The sequence below is a fragment of the Eptatretus burgeri genome, chromosome 18 (genome assembly GCF_056783735.1).
Source record: "Eptatretus burgeri isolate ZD-2024b chromosome 18, Ebu_testis_v1, whole genome shotgun sequence".
Lineage (NCBI taxonomy): Eukaryota > Metazoa > Chordata > Myxini > Myxiniformes > Myxinidae > Eptatretus > Eptatretus burgeri.
Genome location: NC_140978.1, coordinates 38,641,501 through 38,655,870, shown reverse-complemented (window position 1 = coordinate 38,655,870; position 14,370 = coordinate 38,641,501).

The following is a 14,370-nucleotide window of genomic DNA, read 5'->3' as shown; positions in this document are numbered from 1 at the left end:
CCTGCTTGGTGCGGGGGCCCGGGGCGCCATTAGCCGCGTGGGCAGTGTTGTGGGCATGGGTGACACTCGGAAAGGGGCCTGGGAAGCCAGCCTGCCACGTGTGCGTTTCAGGGGAGGTGCCATGGGGGGCAAGCCCCGGTGTTTAGGGAGCTGGTAGGCTCGGAGGCAGTGTAGTGCCCGGGGGTGCCATCGTCGGAGAATCGGCAGAGGGTCGTGCCTGCCAAAGGGAGCCACGTGTCCCAGCCATGAGACCGTGTGAGGGCACGGGAAGAAAATTGGGGGGCGAGGCCCGAAATTGTGAGGACACCAACACAGGAGACGGGAATCTGGGTTGTTAGAACCAATAGTTTAAGCGCGAGGCGCTTGTTGAAAGCCCCGGGGTAGTTTAACAGTTAAATGGTTAGGGTAGATTAGGAGATGTACCCCTCCGCACCATCCATCCCCTCGCTCTCGTTGTGGGCCGCTGGACCCACTTTGGTTATAGATCGCCGAACTCTGGGGAGGCCATTCTGAGGCTTCGTTGGGCCTCGGCACAGGACGTTAGCTCTCCCTTATTCCCCTCCGGGAAGGGAACGTAGGGGTTGGGAGTAGGCTAGGTGACAGGATAGGTTAGCCGAACAAGGATGATAAAGGGGGTTAGGGGACGATTTATAGTGGGGAAGTAAAAATAAAAACAAAAAAATAAGTTGGGGCTAAATTGGTTTTTCACAAATTAAGGGAGTGGGTATGTACAGTGACAGGCAAAGGCGATAGGTTGGGAGGGAGACAGGTAGGTAGGTCCGAGCCCGCCTTCCAAGTGGCCAGCACCACCGCACTCCCTCCACCAACCTCCACTGAACGGCAAAGGCTGGCCAGCTTCATCTGCAGCTGTTGTTTTGCTGCAAGGCCTGTGCCGGCTGGAGCGGCTGCAGCTGCTGTGCTGCAAGGCCTGTACCGGCCGGATCGTCTGCAGCTGTTTTCTGCAAGGCCTGTGCCATCGGCTGGCCGTGTTTTGCTTCAAGGCCTGTGCCGGCCACTTCATCTGCTGGCTGTGTTGCTGCAAGGCCTGTGCCGGCTCACTTCATCTGCCCGCTGGCTGTTTTTCTTCAAGGCCTGTGCCGGCCAGTTCATCTGCCGGCTGTGTTTGCCTGCAGCGGCCTTCTTCTGCGGGCTGTGTTTGCCTGCTGCCTTTGCCATGCCATGCCCACTGCCCCTGTTCACCAGCCCCGTTCAATTTTTGCTTTGCCCCCCCCCCCTGTTCATTGCCATGTGCGCCAGGATCAAGGCAACAGTTTGCAAGCTGCGAGAACTGCCCTGTTGGCAGCTACAACACGGGCCTGCAGTGGCGGCCCGTGCACCGTGTTTGTGTTCATCCCTCCATTCGTTGTGTTCATTGCGTTTCCCACTTGAGCTGGCACGGAGACTGCGTTGTGCAGCCCATGCACCGTTGTGGTTCACTGAGTTCAGTTCAAAAGGGAAGGCCTTGGACTGCGTGTGAGCAGCCAGCCACGTTCCCTGTCACCTGCATTGTTTGAGCCAGAGACTGCATGCGGGCAGCCTGGCTCCCTGCTAACTGCTTTCTTTTTGCAGAGTTCATTGATCCTGGGCCATGGTTTAGTGTAAAATTTGTAAGTTAAGGTAAGATGTACTGTAAATATGAGTGCGCCCCCGGCATGTTTGTCTTAGCGCCGGCAATTTTATTTAAGTCGTCCGTGTGAGTGAGTTTGTTTAGATAGTTACGCAGCCCTCAGGTTATTTATTTTGGGGACACGAATACCATGAATGTCGCACTCAGGGATCCGTAGGTAAAATGTACTAGGGGAAAACTACACATGATGGCACACGAAAATTTGACGACTCGGGACGAGTCTGTAAAAAGGGGAGGGGGTAGTGTTGTGGTTACCAAATTCGCAAACCACCATTCAGGTCCCTTAGGTGAGGTATCTCGGTAAGTGCATGTGTAGTTAGGCCCAGACCCGTTGTCTAGTGGGAATACATGTCATTTATGCGAGCTGCGACTTTTCAGGATAGCCGTTTTTCTTTTACTATCTTTATTTTGGACCAATCGCCATCACTACCATTACTACCACCACCAACCACGTCTCAACAGCCATCAACCACCAACCACAACACCGCTTCACCACAACCGCCACGACCTTCACGTCACACCTCGCAACCGTAGCATCGCCACCGTTCTTGCCCCGCTGTGGGTACCGGTGTTGGACTCGTGCAGGGCGCACGTCGAACGGCGTGTACAAAATCACGGATTTTGTGCTTCAAAAACGGATCAAAAACGACACACGCCCACTTTTTGCCGTCCAATCGGTGAGCGAGGGGCGATTTGGCCCCGCCTCCAGAACGATCGATATATGCAAATTTGTGGATCAAAAAGCCTTCACGCCCACTTTTTCTCGGGCCAATGGGGAGCGAGGTGAAAGGTCAAAGGGAGGGGGTCAAAGGCGAAGCTACGGGGGGAAAAAGGACGGTGTTCGTCAGTCAGCGGAACGAGAAGGAGTCGGAGGGTGGAGAGAGAAGAGTGTGGAAGTCTGGAGCCCGAAGCCTGCAGTAGCTGGAGAGGCTGAAGAGAGTCGAACGAGGAGAGCCCAAAGAAGAGTCCAGGGTGGAGAGTCCAGAGGCGGAGAGGCGGCAGCGGCGAAGGCAGACGAGGGGGTGCTCGCGACGGTGCCGGGAGCTGCACGCCCGAGGAAGGCCGGCAGCGTGACCTGGCCGAGGTGGAGACGCACACCAGGGATAATAAAGATCCTCTATACCCCGAGCATCAGCAACCCCCTCCTGTTTCCCCCCGCGCTGAGATAGTGCGACCAAGGGGGCCCCTTTTCCCACCCCCTGCCTGACACTGTCCGCGAGGCCCGCGGAGAGAGGCGCCATCGCCGCTCCGCGTCTCATCACCAGACGGGTAGGCGCGACCCGGTCTCGGCCTCAGGCCCGCCTCATTCTTGAGGGTATTTCTTTTCCTTGGTTTTGGGTATGTGTTGTCGGCGCCGTCTGTAAGGTAGAATTGTATAAGTGTTGCCGTGTGCTCGGTAGTCGGTATTAGCTCTGCATTGTTTTCGCTTTTATATTTGCTTTTTGTGTAAATGGAATTGTGTTTTCTTTTTTTTGTGTGCTTTTGGTGGAATTGTATTTGTGTGCTTCCCGTGTGCCGCGAATAAATGTGCTTTATTGTTGAACTGTTCTCCCGCTTCGCTTCGTCTTTTCCCCCATTGAACCCTCATCTTGCTTCACGTAAAGGGTTGGTAGTGGGCTGAGTACGCCCGATAATTAATCGAACCGTCGAGGTCGACGATAACACCGCTCGGTTATTCTGATAGTACGGAACGGGTCGCTTAAGTGGCCCGTGTCCGAAGTCGACCTGCGGCGAGGTGCGATCGCCCGGTCTACCCTCCGCGTGGGTACTTAGGTAGGTCGAATTTGGCGAGCAACCCTATCCCACGCGGGGGCTGATTGGCTCGATCGCGGTGAGACCGAAAGGTCCACCCGTGACTGGTTCCCGGCGTTAGTCCGAGAGGGTCACGACTGGATTGTCCGTCCGGTGGGCGACGTGCCGCGATTCGAGTTACGTGGCCGTTCGCACGCCGGCGTGCGCGAAATCCGCAACAATATATATATATATATATATATATATATATATATATATATATATATATATATATATATATATATATATATATATATACATATATATATATATATATATATATACATATACATATACATATATATATATATATATATATATATACACATACATATATATATATACACATACATATACATATATATATACATATACATATATATATACATATACATATATATATATACATATACATATATATATATATATATATATATATATATATATATATATATATATATATATATATTGTTACGGATTCGCGCCCGCCGGCGTGCTGACGGCCACGTAACTCGAATCGCGGCACGTCGCCCACCGGACGGACAATCCAGTCGTGACCCTCTCGGACTAACGCCGGGAACCAGTCACGGGTGGACCTTTCGGTCTCACCGCGATCGAGCCAATCGGCCCCCGCGTGGGATAGGGTTGCTCGCCAAATTCGACCTACCTAAGTACCCACACGGAGGGTAGACTGGGCGATCGCACCTCGCCGCAGGTCGACTTCGGACACGGGCCACTTAAGCGACCCGTTCCGTACTATCGGGATAACCGAGCGGTGTTATCGTCGGCCTCGACGGTTCGATTAATTATCGGGCGTATTCAGCCCACTACCAACCCTTTACGTGAAGCAAGATGAGGATTCAATGAGAGAAATGACGAAGCGAAGCGGGAAACAGTTCAACATAAAGCACATTTATTCGCGATGAACGGAAAGCACACATATACAATTCCACCAAAAGCACATAGAAGGAAAAGAAACACAATGCAATTTTACACAAAAAGCAAATGTAAAAGCGAAGACACAATGCAGAGCTAATACCGACTACCGAGCACACGGCAACACTTATACAATTCTACTTCACAGACGGCGCCGACAACACATACCCAAAACCAAGAAAAGAACACCCTCAAGGATGAGGCGGGCCTAAGGCCGAGACCGGGTCGGGCCTACCCGTCTGGTGATGAGACGCGGAGCGGCGATGGTGCCTCAACTCCGCGGGCCTCGCGGACAGTGTCTGGTAGGGGGTGGGAAGGGGGCGCCCTTGGTCGCACTATCTCAGCGCGGGGGGGAAACAGGAGGGGGTTGCTGATGCTCGGGGAAAGGAGGATTTTTACTCTGTCTCGAGTCCCGCGACGAGCGTCTCCACCTCGACCAGGTCGCGCCGTCGGCCTCCCTGGTGTGCAGCTCCCGGCACCGACGCGAGCACCCCCTCGTCTGCCTTCGCCGCCTCTCCACAGCTCCGTCCTCTTCGCTCCGACTCCAACGCACACGACGACGACGACGACCAACAACAACCCCTTTCTGACGAACGCAGCCGCTTATATAAGCCCCGTGGCTTCGCCTTTGACCCCCTGCCTTCGACCTTTCACCTCGCTCCCCATTGGCCCGAGAAAAAGTGGGCGTGAATGCATTTTGATCCATGAATTTGCATATAGCGACCGCCCTCCAACGCCCTGGAGGCGGGGCCAAATCGCCCCTCGCTCACCGATTGGACGGAACAAAAGTGGGCGTGTGTCGTTTTTGATCCGTTTTTGGAGCGGAAAATCCGTGGTTTTGTACACGCTGTTCGGCGCGCGCCCTGCACGAGTTCAATACCGGTACCCACAAGCGGCGCAAGAACGGTGGCGATGCGACGGTTGCGAGGTGTGACGGGAAAGGTCGTGGCTGTTGTGGTGAAGCGGCGTTGTGGTGGGTGGTTGATGTTGTGACGACTGTTGAGACGCGGTTGGCGGTGGTAACAATGGCGGTTGGTCCAAAATAAAGATAGTAAAAGAAAAACGGCTATCCTGAAGAGTCGCAGCACGCATGAATGACATGTATTCCCACTAGACAACGGGTTTGGGCCTAACTACACATATACTTACCGAGATACCTCACCTAAGGGACCTGAATGGTGGTTTGCGAATTTGGTAACCACAACACTACCCCCTCCCCTTTTTACAGACTCGTCCCGAGTCGTCAAATTTTCGTGTGCCATCATGTGTAGTTTTCCCCTAGTACATTTTACCTACGGATCCCTGAGTGCGACATTCATGGTATTCGTGTCCCCAAAATAAATAACCTGAGGGCTGCGTAACTACCTAAACAAACTCACTCACACGGACGACTTAAATAAAATTGCCGGCGCTAAGACATACATGCCGGGGGCGCACTCATATGTACAGTACATCTTAACCTTAACTTACAAATTTTACACTAAACCATGGCCCAGGATCAATGAACTCTGCAAAAGAAAAGCAGTTAGCAGGGAGCCAGGCTGCTCGCATGCAGTCTCTGGCTCAAAACAATGCAGGTGACAGGGAACGTGGCTGGCTGCTCACACGCAGTCCAAGGCCTTCCTTTTTGAACTGAACGCAGTGAACCACAACGGTGCATGGGCTGCACAAACGCAGTCTCCGTGCCAGCTCAAGTGGCACACGCAATGAACACAACGGATAGATGGATGGACACAAACACGGTGCACGGGCCGCCACTGCAGGCCCGTGTTGTAGCTGCCAACAGGGCAGTTCTCGCAGCTTGCAAACTGTTGCCTTGATCCTGGCGCACATGGCAATGAACAGGGGGGGCAAAGCAAAAATTGAACGGGGCTGGTGAACTTGGGCAGTGGGCATGGCATGGCAAAGGTAGCAGGCAAACACAGCCCGCAGAAGAAGGCCGTTGCAGGCAAACACAGCCGGCAGAAGAACTGGCCGGCACAGGCCTTGAAGTACCACAGCTGCAGATGATCCGGCCGGCACAGGCCTTGCAGCAACACAACAGCTGCCGATGAAGTTGGCCGGCCTCCGCCTTGAAGCAAAACACGGCCAGCCGATGAAGTTGGCCAGCCTTTGCCGTTCAGTGGAGATTGGTGGAGGGAGTGCGGTGGTGCTGGCCACTTGGAAGGCGGGCTCGGACCTACCTACCTGTCTCTCTCCCACCTATCGCCTTTGCCTGTCACTGTACATACCCACTCCCTTAATTTGTCAAACCCCAATTTAGCCCCAACTTATTTTTTTTTATTTTTACTTCCCCACTATAAATCGTCCCCTAACCCCCTTTACTGTCTTTGTTCGGCTAACCTCTCCTGTCACCTAGCCTACTCCCAACCCCTACGTTCCCTTCCCGGAGGGGAGTAAGGGAGAGCTAGCGTCCTTTGTCGAGGCCCAACTCAAGCCTCAGGATGGCCTCCCCAGAGTTCGGCGATCTCAACACCAAGTGGGTCCAGCGGCCCACAACGACAGCGAGGGGATGGATGGTGCGGAGGGGTACATCTCCTAATCTACCCTAACCATTTAACTGTTAAACTACCCCGGGGCTTCAACAAGCGCCTCTCGCTTAAACTATTGGTTCTAACAACCCAGATTCCCGTCGCCTGTGTTGGTGTCCTCACAATTTCGGGCCTCGCCCCCCAATTTTCTCTCCGTGCCCTCACACGGTCTCCTGGCTGGGACACGTGGCTCCCTTTGGCAGGCACGACCCTCTGCCGAATCTCCCGCTATGGCACCCCCGGGCACTACACTGCCTCCGAGCCTACCAGCTCCCTAAACACCGGGGAGTGCCCCCCATGGCACCTCCCCTGAACCGCACACGTGGCAGGCTGGCTTTCCGGGCCCCTTTCCGAGGGTCACCCATGCCCACAACACTGCCCACGCGGCTAATGGCGCCCCGGGCCCCCGCACCAAGCAGGCGCACCCGTGCCCACTACTCTATCCCGGCCCCCCATGGGCCCATGGCCTACCGCGGCCGACTAGCCTGGTGCCCGGGGTACCCACTCAGCGATACTCACCTTTCGCAGCCACGCTCCCAAGCCCGTCAACAGGGCTCCTGCACCCCTCCAAATGGGTTTCGAGCCTACATTCCCACCAACAGCAAAACGACCTCCATTTTTCAATTTGACTAACCCAGCTAACTCACTTTACTCTGACCCCGGGGTCCCTTGGGCGGGAGTCACTCCTCCCCCCAATCACTCATCGCACCATGCATTCCCCATTCGCTCCATACACACAGACCCGCTGGCCTCACTCACTCACCAAGCACATGCCTCCACCTCATAACTCACCAACAACTCTTCAACACACTCACCGCTGAACTCTGCCATCCTTCTAACTACCTCCCCTAACTAACTCGTGCTCCCACGTCGTCCCTTAAACTAGTAGCACGTTCCTTTTAACACTACGTAGCTAAACTACGTCCCCTCTACACATTCACAAGTCTGTCACTGTCTCCTAACTCAAAAATTCATTTTATTTCCCAACCTAAAGCTCACTAAATCCCTCTAACTAATCCATTCCACGGACTCCATGAGGACTTACCCCTGCCCCATGAAGTCGGTCGAACTAAGCTAACTCTTCCCCCTAACTAGTTTCCATCCTGTGCCCCGGGGTAAGGGGGTCTTCCACCCCTTGCCCAGGAATCCTGTGCACCCAAAAGTGAGGCTTGTTTTTTTTTTTTTTTTTTTTACATGCGCATCACCAGCGCGGCAACTCGCGCACTTGGCACCTGCCCGTGATGTCATGCAGCTGCACGTGTTCCTCGTCCCTCCTTGGACGGTGCCATCCGGCAGGGATACCCCTCCTGCCGGATTCCAACCCCACGTGCAGCCATGGCGTCACCGTGCGCATAAAAAAAAACACAAGCCCCACGTCTCGAGGGGTTCCCCACGCGAACACATGTGCTTTGCCCGTTGGAGCTTAACACACACGATCGCGTGGAGAACCCGTCCGGTCCAAATCCGTAGTCCTGCCTAAACTTTGTCCGTCCGCGGGATCGGCAAATCCACCGCGTGCGTTTCCGGACCGGGACTTCACTCTCGCAAGCGAGCACGTGGTGGTCTCGTGCGTTGCACAGCACGGACCTCGTGCTCACTGCTGGGTGAACCCGGCACGGTCCCCGAAACAACTACAGCCGCTACTCGGCTTTCTCTCCTCTGTCGCCGTCTCCGTCTCCATTCTACACACGCACTCCCGCGTGTTACGACGCTAACACACCTCACCATTAAACTCACCCCGGGAGACGCGGCTGCGTGCTCCCGCATGCCAACCGACATCTCCCTCACATACCGCTCTCTCACACACACGGTCTCCCTTGCATACGGCCGTTCACTCACGCGTGCCTCACTCACACGCGCGGGGGCACTCACCCGCGGTGCCTCATCCACACTGGCCGTTTCATCCACACACACGGCCTCACTCACACACGGTGCCTCACCCACACACGCGGGGGCACTCATCCGCGGTTCCTCACTCATACACCGTGCCTCACTCACACACGCGGGGGCACTCACCCGCGGTGCTTCACTCACACTGGCCGTTTCATCCACACACACGGCCTCACTCACACACGGAGCCTCACCCGCACACGGCGTGCTGGGAAGCACGTACTCCGGCACCATCGCCACCACACCACTCACACACGGGGTCGCTTCCACACACGGGGACGCACTCACACCTTGCACCACACACACCGGGACAACCACACTGGGGATTCGTGTCCCCACAAGGGTCTCCGGGGCCTCTCTACCCCCCAAGCTCTCCGTGCACCCGTCCACAGCACTCCTCCCCTCGACCTCGCAAAGCACGACCGAACTCACCTGGTCGTGACTCGCCTCAAGGGGGCATACTCCCTCCCCTCGTTCCTGGAGGAGGCCATCCAGGTGCTCGCACTGGGTCTCTACCCAGTCCGCCAGCTCACCCCCATTATCCTCCACTACCTCCGTGTGTGTGTGTGCGTCACTTACCCCGTCTTCATCGTGTAGTCTCTCCTCTATTTTTTCTGTCTCCCGTGTCTCTATACATTTATAAGTTTCTGTTGTCGTCACCTCGTGTCTCGTCTCACACGTTTTGGTCTCCCCATTTAATTTTTCCCTTTTGGTCACCGTCGATTCTTCTGTCACGACCCTCGCCCAACACGCCCCCCGAATTATTTTTTCACCCGCCTCCACCGCGGGCCTGTCAGCCGTTGCACCCCCTTCCAGCTCGTTTGCTCCCACACGTGGAGTCGCCATTCCCAGCTCCCTGGTCACGGCCTTCATGCCCGCCTGCAGGCATCGGCCCATGTTCTGCGTCTCCCCCCGGAGCTTTTTCATTTCTTCCCTCATTTGCTTGTTCATTTTGTTTGTGTTTGTATCCATCTTTTCGTTTATTTGTTGTGTATTCGCATCCATCTTTTCGTTCATGTTCGCATTTATCTTTTCGTTCATGCCTTTCATTTCGTTTTTCATTTCATTTGTCATTGCCGCCAGCATGGCGCATAGCTGGGCCATGTCGGGTGCGCTTGGGTGAGCCGTTTCGGCAAGGGTCGGGGGGTTTTGGTGGAGAGGGGGAGGGGAGGTGTCATACACCGCGGCCGCTGCCGCACCCATTTCGGGCTCTGGGTTCAGTTGGGCGAGTTCGTTTTCCTGTACAACCAACATTTCCTGCACGGGGATTTCATCCTGGGCCATGGATCCTACACATTCTACATCCATTTCTAATACCCCCGGCTCCCGCTCGCCTTGAGACGCCATCTTGCTTCTCGTGAAGGGTTAATTTCGCTCGCTCGTAATTTGGAGGGAATCGGGGGTCGCTTCTCTCACCCCTGGACCGATTCCCGTGAATTTAGCTGGAGACAGGAGAGCCCGTTTTCCTGTTCTCCAATACCAGTGCCGCGAGGAGGGCGATGGATTTGTATCGCACGACCTGACACCAGTGTTACGGATTCGCGCCCGCCGGCGTGCTGACGGCCACGTAACTCGAATCGCGGCACGTCGCCCACCGGACGGACAATCCAGTCGTGACCCTCTCGGACTAACGCCGGGAACCAGTCACGGGTGGACCTTTCGGTCTCACCGCGATCGAGCCAATCGGCCCCCGCGTGGGATAGGGTTGCTCGCCAAACTCGACCTACCTAAGTACCCACGCGGAGGGTAGACCGGGCGATCGCACCTCGCCGCAGGTCGACTTCGGACACGGGCCACTTAAGCGACCCGTTCCGTACTATCGGGATAACCGAGCGGTGTTATCGTCGGCCTCGACGGTTCGATTAATTATCGGGCGTATTCAGCCCACTACCAACCCTTTACGTGAAGCAAGATGAGGATTCAATGAGAGAAATGACGAAGCAAAGCGGGAAACAGTTCAACATAAAGCACATTTATTCACGATGAACGGAAAGCACACATATACAATTCCACCAAAAGCACATAGAAGGAAAAGAAACACAATGCAATTTTACACAAAAAGCAAATGTAAAAGCGAAGACACAATGCAGAGCTAATACCGACTACCGAGCACACGGCAACACTTATACAATTCTACTTCACAGACGGCGCCGACAACACATACCCAAAACCAAGAAAAAGAACACCCTCAAGGATGAGGCGGGCCTGAGGCCGAGACCGGGTCGGGCCTACCCGTCTGGTGATGAGACGCGGAGCGGCGATGGTGCCTCAACTCCGCGGGCCTCGCGGACAGTGTCTGGTAGGGGGTGGGAAGGGGGCCCCCTTGGTCGCATTATCTCAGCGCGGGGGGAAACAGGAGGGGGTTACTGATGCTCGGGGAAAGGAGGATTTTTACTCTGTCTCGAGTCCCGCGACGAGCGTCTCCACCTTGACCAGGTCGCGCCGTCGGCCTCCCTGGTGTGCAGCTCCCGGCACCGACGCGAGCACCCCCTCGTCTGCCTTCGCCGCCTCTCCACAGCTCCGTCCTCTTCGCTCCGACTCCAACGCACACGACGACGACGACGACCAACAACAACCCCTTTCTGACGAACGCAGCCGCTTATATAAGCCCCGTGGCTTCGCCTTTGACCCCCTGCCTTCGACCTTTCACCTCGCTCCCCATTGGCCCGAGAAAAAGTGGGCGTGAATGCATTTTGATCCATGAATTTGCATATAGCGACCGCCCTCCAACGCCCTGGAGGCGGGGCCAAATCGCCCCTTGCTCACCGATTGGACGGAACAAAAGTGGGCGTGTGTCGTTTTTGATCCGTTTTTGGAGCGGAAAATCCGTGGTTTTGTACACGCTGTTCGGCGCGCGCCCTGCACGAGTTCAATACCGGTACCCACAAGCGGCGCAAGAACGGTGGCGATGCGACGGTTGCGAGGTGTGACGGGAAAGGTCGTGGCTGTTGTGGTGAAGCGGCGTTGTGGTGGGTGGTTGATGTTGTGACGACTGTTGAGACGCGGTTGGCGGTGGTAACAATGGCGGTTGGTCCAAAATAAAGATAGTAAAAGAAAAACGGCTATCCTGAAGAGTCGCAGCACGCATGAATGACATGTATTCCCACTAGACAACGGGTTTGGGCCTAACTACACATATACTTACCGAGATACCTCACCTAAGGGACCTGAATGGTGGTTTGCGAATTTGGTAACCACAACAATATATATATATATATACATATATATATATATATATATATATATATATATATATATATATATATATATATCTATATATATATCCATACACGACATGGCCAAAAGTATGTGGACACCTGCTCGTCCAGCAACATCTCATTCCAAAATCATGGGCATTAAGCTGGAGTTAGTCCCCCCCCCCCCCCCTTTGCTGCGAAAACAGTCTTCACTCTTCTGGAAAGGCTTTCCACTTGATGTTGGAATATTGCTGCAGGGATTTGCTTCCATTCAGCCACAAAAGCATTCGTGAGGTCGGGCACTAATGTTGAGCAATTAGGTCTGGCTCGTAGTTGGCATTCTAATTCATCCCAAAGGTGTGAGATGGGGGTTTAGGTCAGGGCTCTGTGCACGCCAGTCAAATTCCACACCGATCTCAACAAACCATGTCTGTATGGATCTCACTTTGTACATGTAGTCCGGCAGATATGGGAATGGATTGTGCCTTTGATGATACAAGCATGAGCTTCAGCACACTGTTAGAGCATGCCCTAAGGAAGATATTTAGCTGTAGGGCCATCGCAGAATTGTCCTATGGCCAAAATGGCCACCACCGGTTGTTATTTTACCAGTCGCTCAGGTTCTAGACTCCCTAGGATATTGATTCTAGTGGCTAATCGTACATTTTCAAGGATGAGGAATGCAGTGGTACTACTTACAACATGCAATAACTACTCTAACAGCTACCTAACTACATATATCTAGCTTTCAGGGAAATAAATAATAGTAAAATTATAAACGCATTTAATATTGGTGGAGTTATACATGTACATGTTTTGAAACTGTGACATATTCATGAGAGTATAATGCAGTCTTCGCAATGTTTCCTTTATAATATTTGGTCGTTTATTTATATGAGCACACAGTTCATGAGATTATGCTGTATCTTGCAAATCAATAGTGCATATCCCATTGTTGTTTGACATGTTAGTGGTGAGGACAAGTCTACGACAGTCTTTCCATTATTAACCAGGTAAGGCCTTCCATCGTAATATTACAGGTTTTCAATGAAATGTAATGTTAGTTTCGAGAACACAGTCCACCACAGTGGCAAAGGGCAGTGCACTGAAGTGCTGCCTTGACACATTTGCACTGTCCTCTGCATACCTTTTTACATCCACAGCATATGAGTTCTCGACAGGCCTGGGTCGTTTATGGCAGTGTGGTCCAGTGAACTTCCCATCCACCTGTGTCCTTCTTCTTCCACCCCCAGTCACCTGTGGATGGGAGTTCTGGGACTGCAACCATCATCTGTCCCCGGCAGTGACCAGCTTGGTAGGCAGCCCTCTTTGTGTGCTGAATCAGTGCTGCCTTTGTTGGAGGGAGTCCTTCAATGTCTCTACCTTTCTGGATGAACAAGTGATTGCATGCTTGATTGACTGATTCCAGGCTGCTAGTGCGGTCATAGAGCAATACCACAAATCACTCCAGAGACTCCATCCAGTTGTCTATGGTGTCTGGGGTGGCAGCCAAGGCACAGAAGGCTCTAGTGATGTCATCAAAGGCTATATGATCAAAGCTCTGGCTGGATGAACTGCATCATTGTCAGCATCGTGCTCACATGCTTTCCCTATTGCAGCACCAATATCCTCATTGCACACGAGCACCACATCACGACCTTGCTTGTGAGCGTCCATGTCTGGGAAGTAACCCAGTATTCTGTTCTTGAGTTTGGTGGAGTGTACACGCCCCGTCACGTGTGTCCCCAGTTGTTCCAACCTGGTACTGTACAGATTTACCAAGTGTGTTAGCTTGAACACTGCTGCAACCATATTGTCCATGTGCACTTCCTCAATATAGGTGACAAGTCCAGCGAATGCTATTCCATGGTTAACAGTCTACATTAGATTATTGTGCCTTTGTGTCCCTCGCTTTATTGTACAGAGGCGCAAGGCACTGAGCATGGTACTTAGCCTCTTGGGCAATGAGATCTCCAACACTGAGTTTGGATAGGAGGTGTTTGTCCTGTAGTTTGAGGACACACTGCCTCACACGAATGTCAAGTTCGAATGTTGATGCATTACGCAAAGCATCTCTTGCTGCAGATTTGCCACAGAAGAAGCATGTCTCTGTTGAATGTGTTTCACGTTCAATGCTCTGATGGGTGAACTTGTGGGTTTCTGGATCATCATCGTGGTGTGTTTTCCTCTTTTCAGCCCTCTGAAGTTTTGTTTTGTTATACTGCAGTCTGCAGGAGTCATTCCATTTGGCTTTGTGAACCCGGAATGCTGCCTCGATGCCCTGACCCTCATCCAGTTGTGACAGTTTTAGTGTTCTTGGCAGGCAACTGATATTGTCGAATGCTACAAGATACTCAGCTCTGGTCCTGTATCCTGCCCCATCTGTACCACGTGCTGA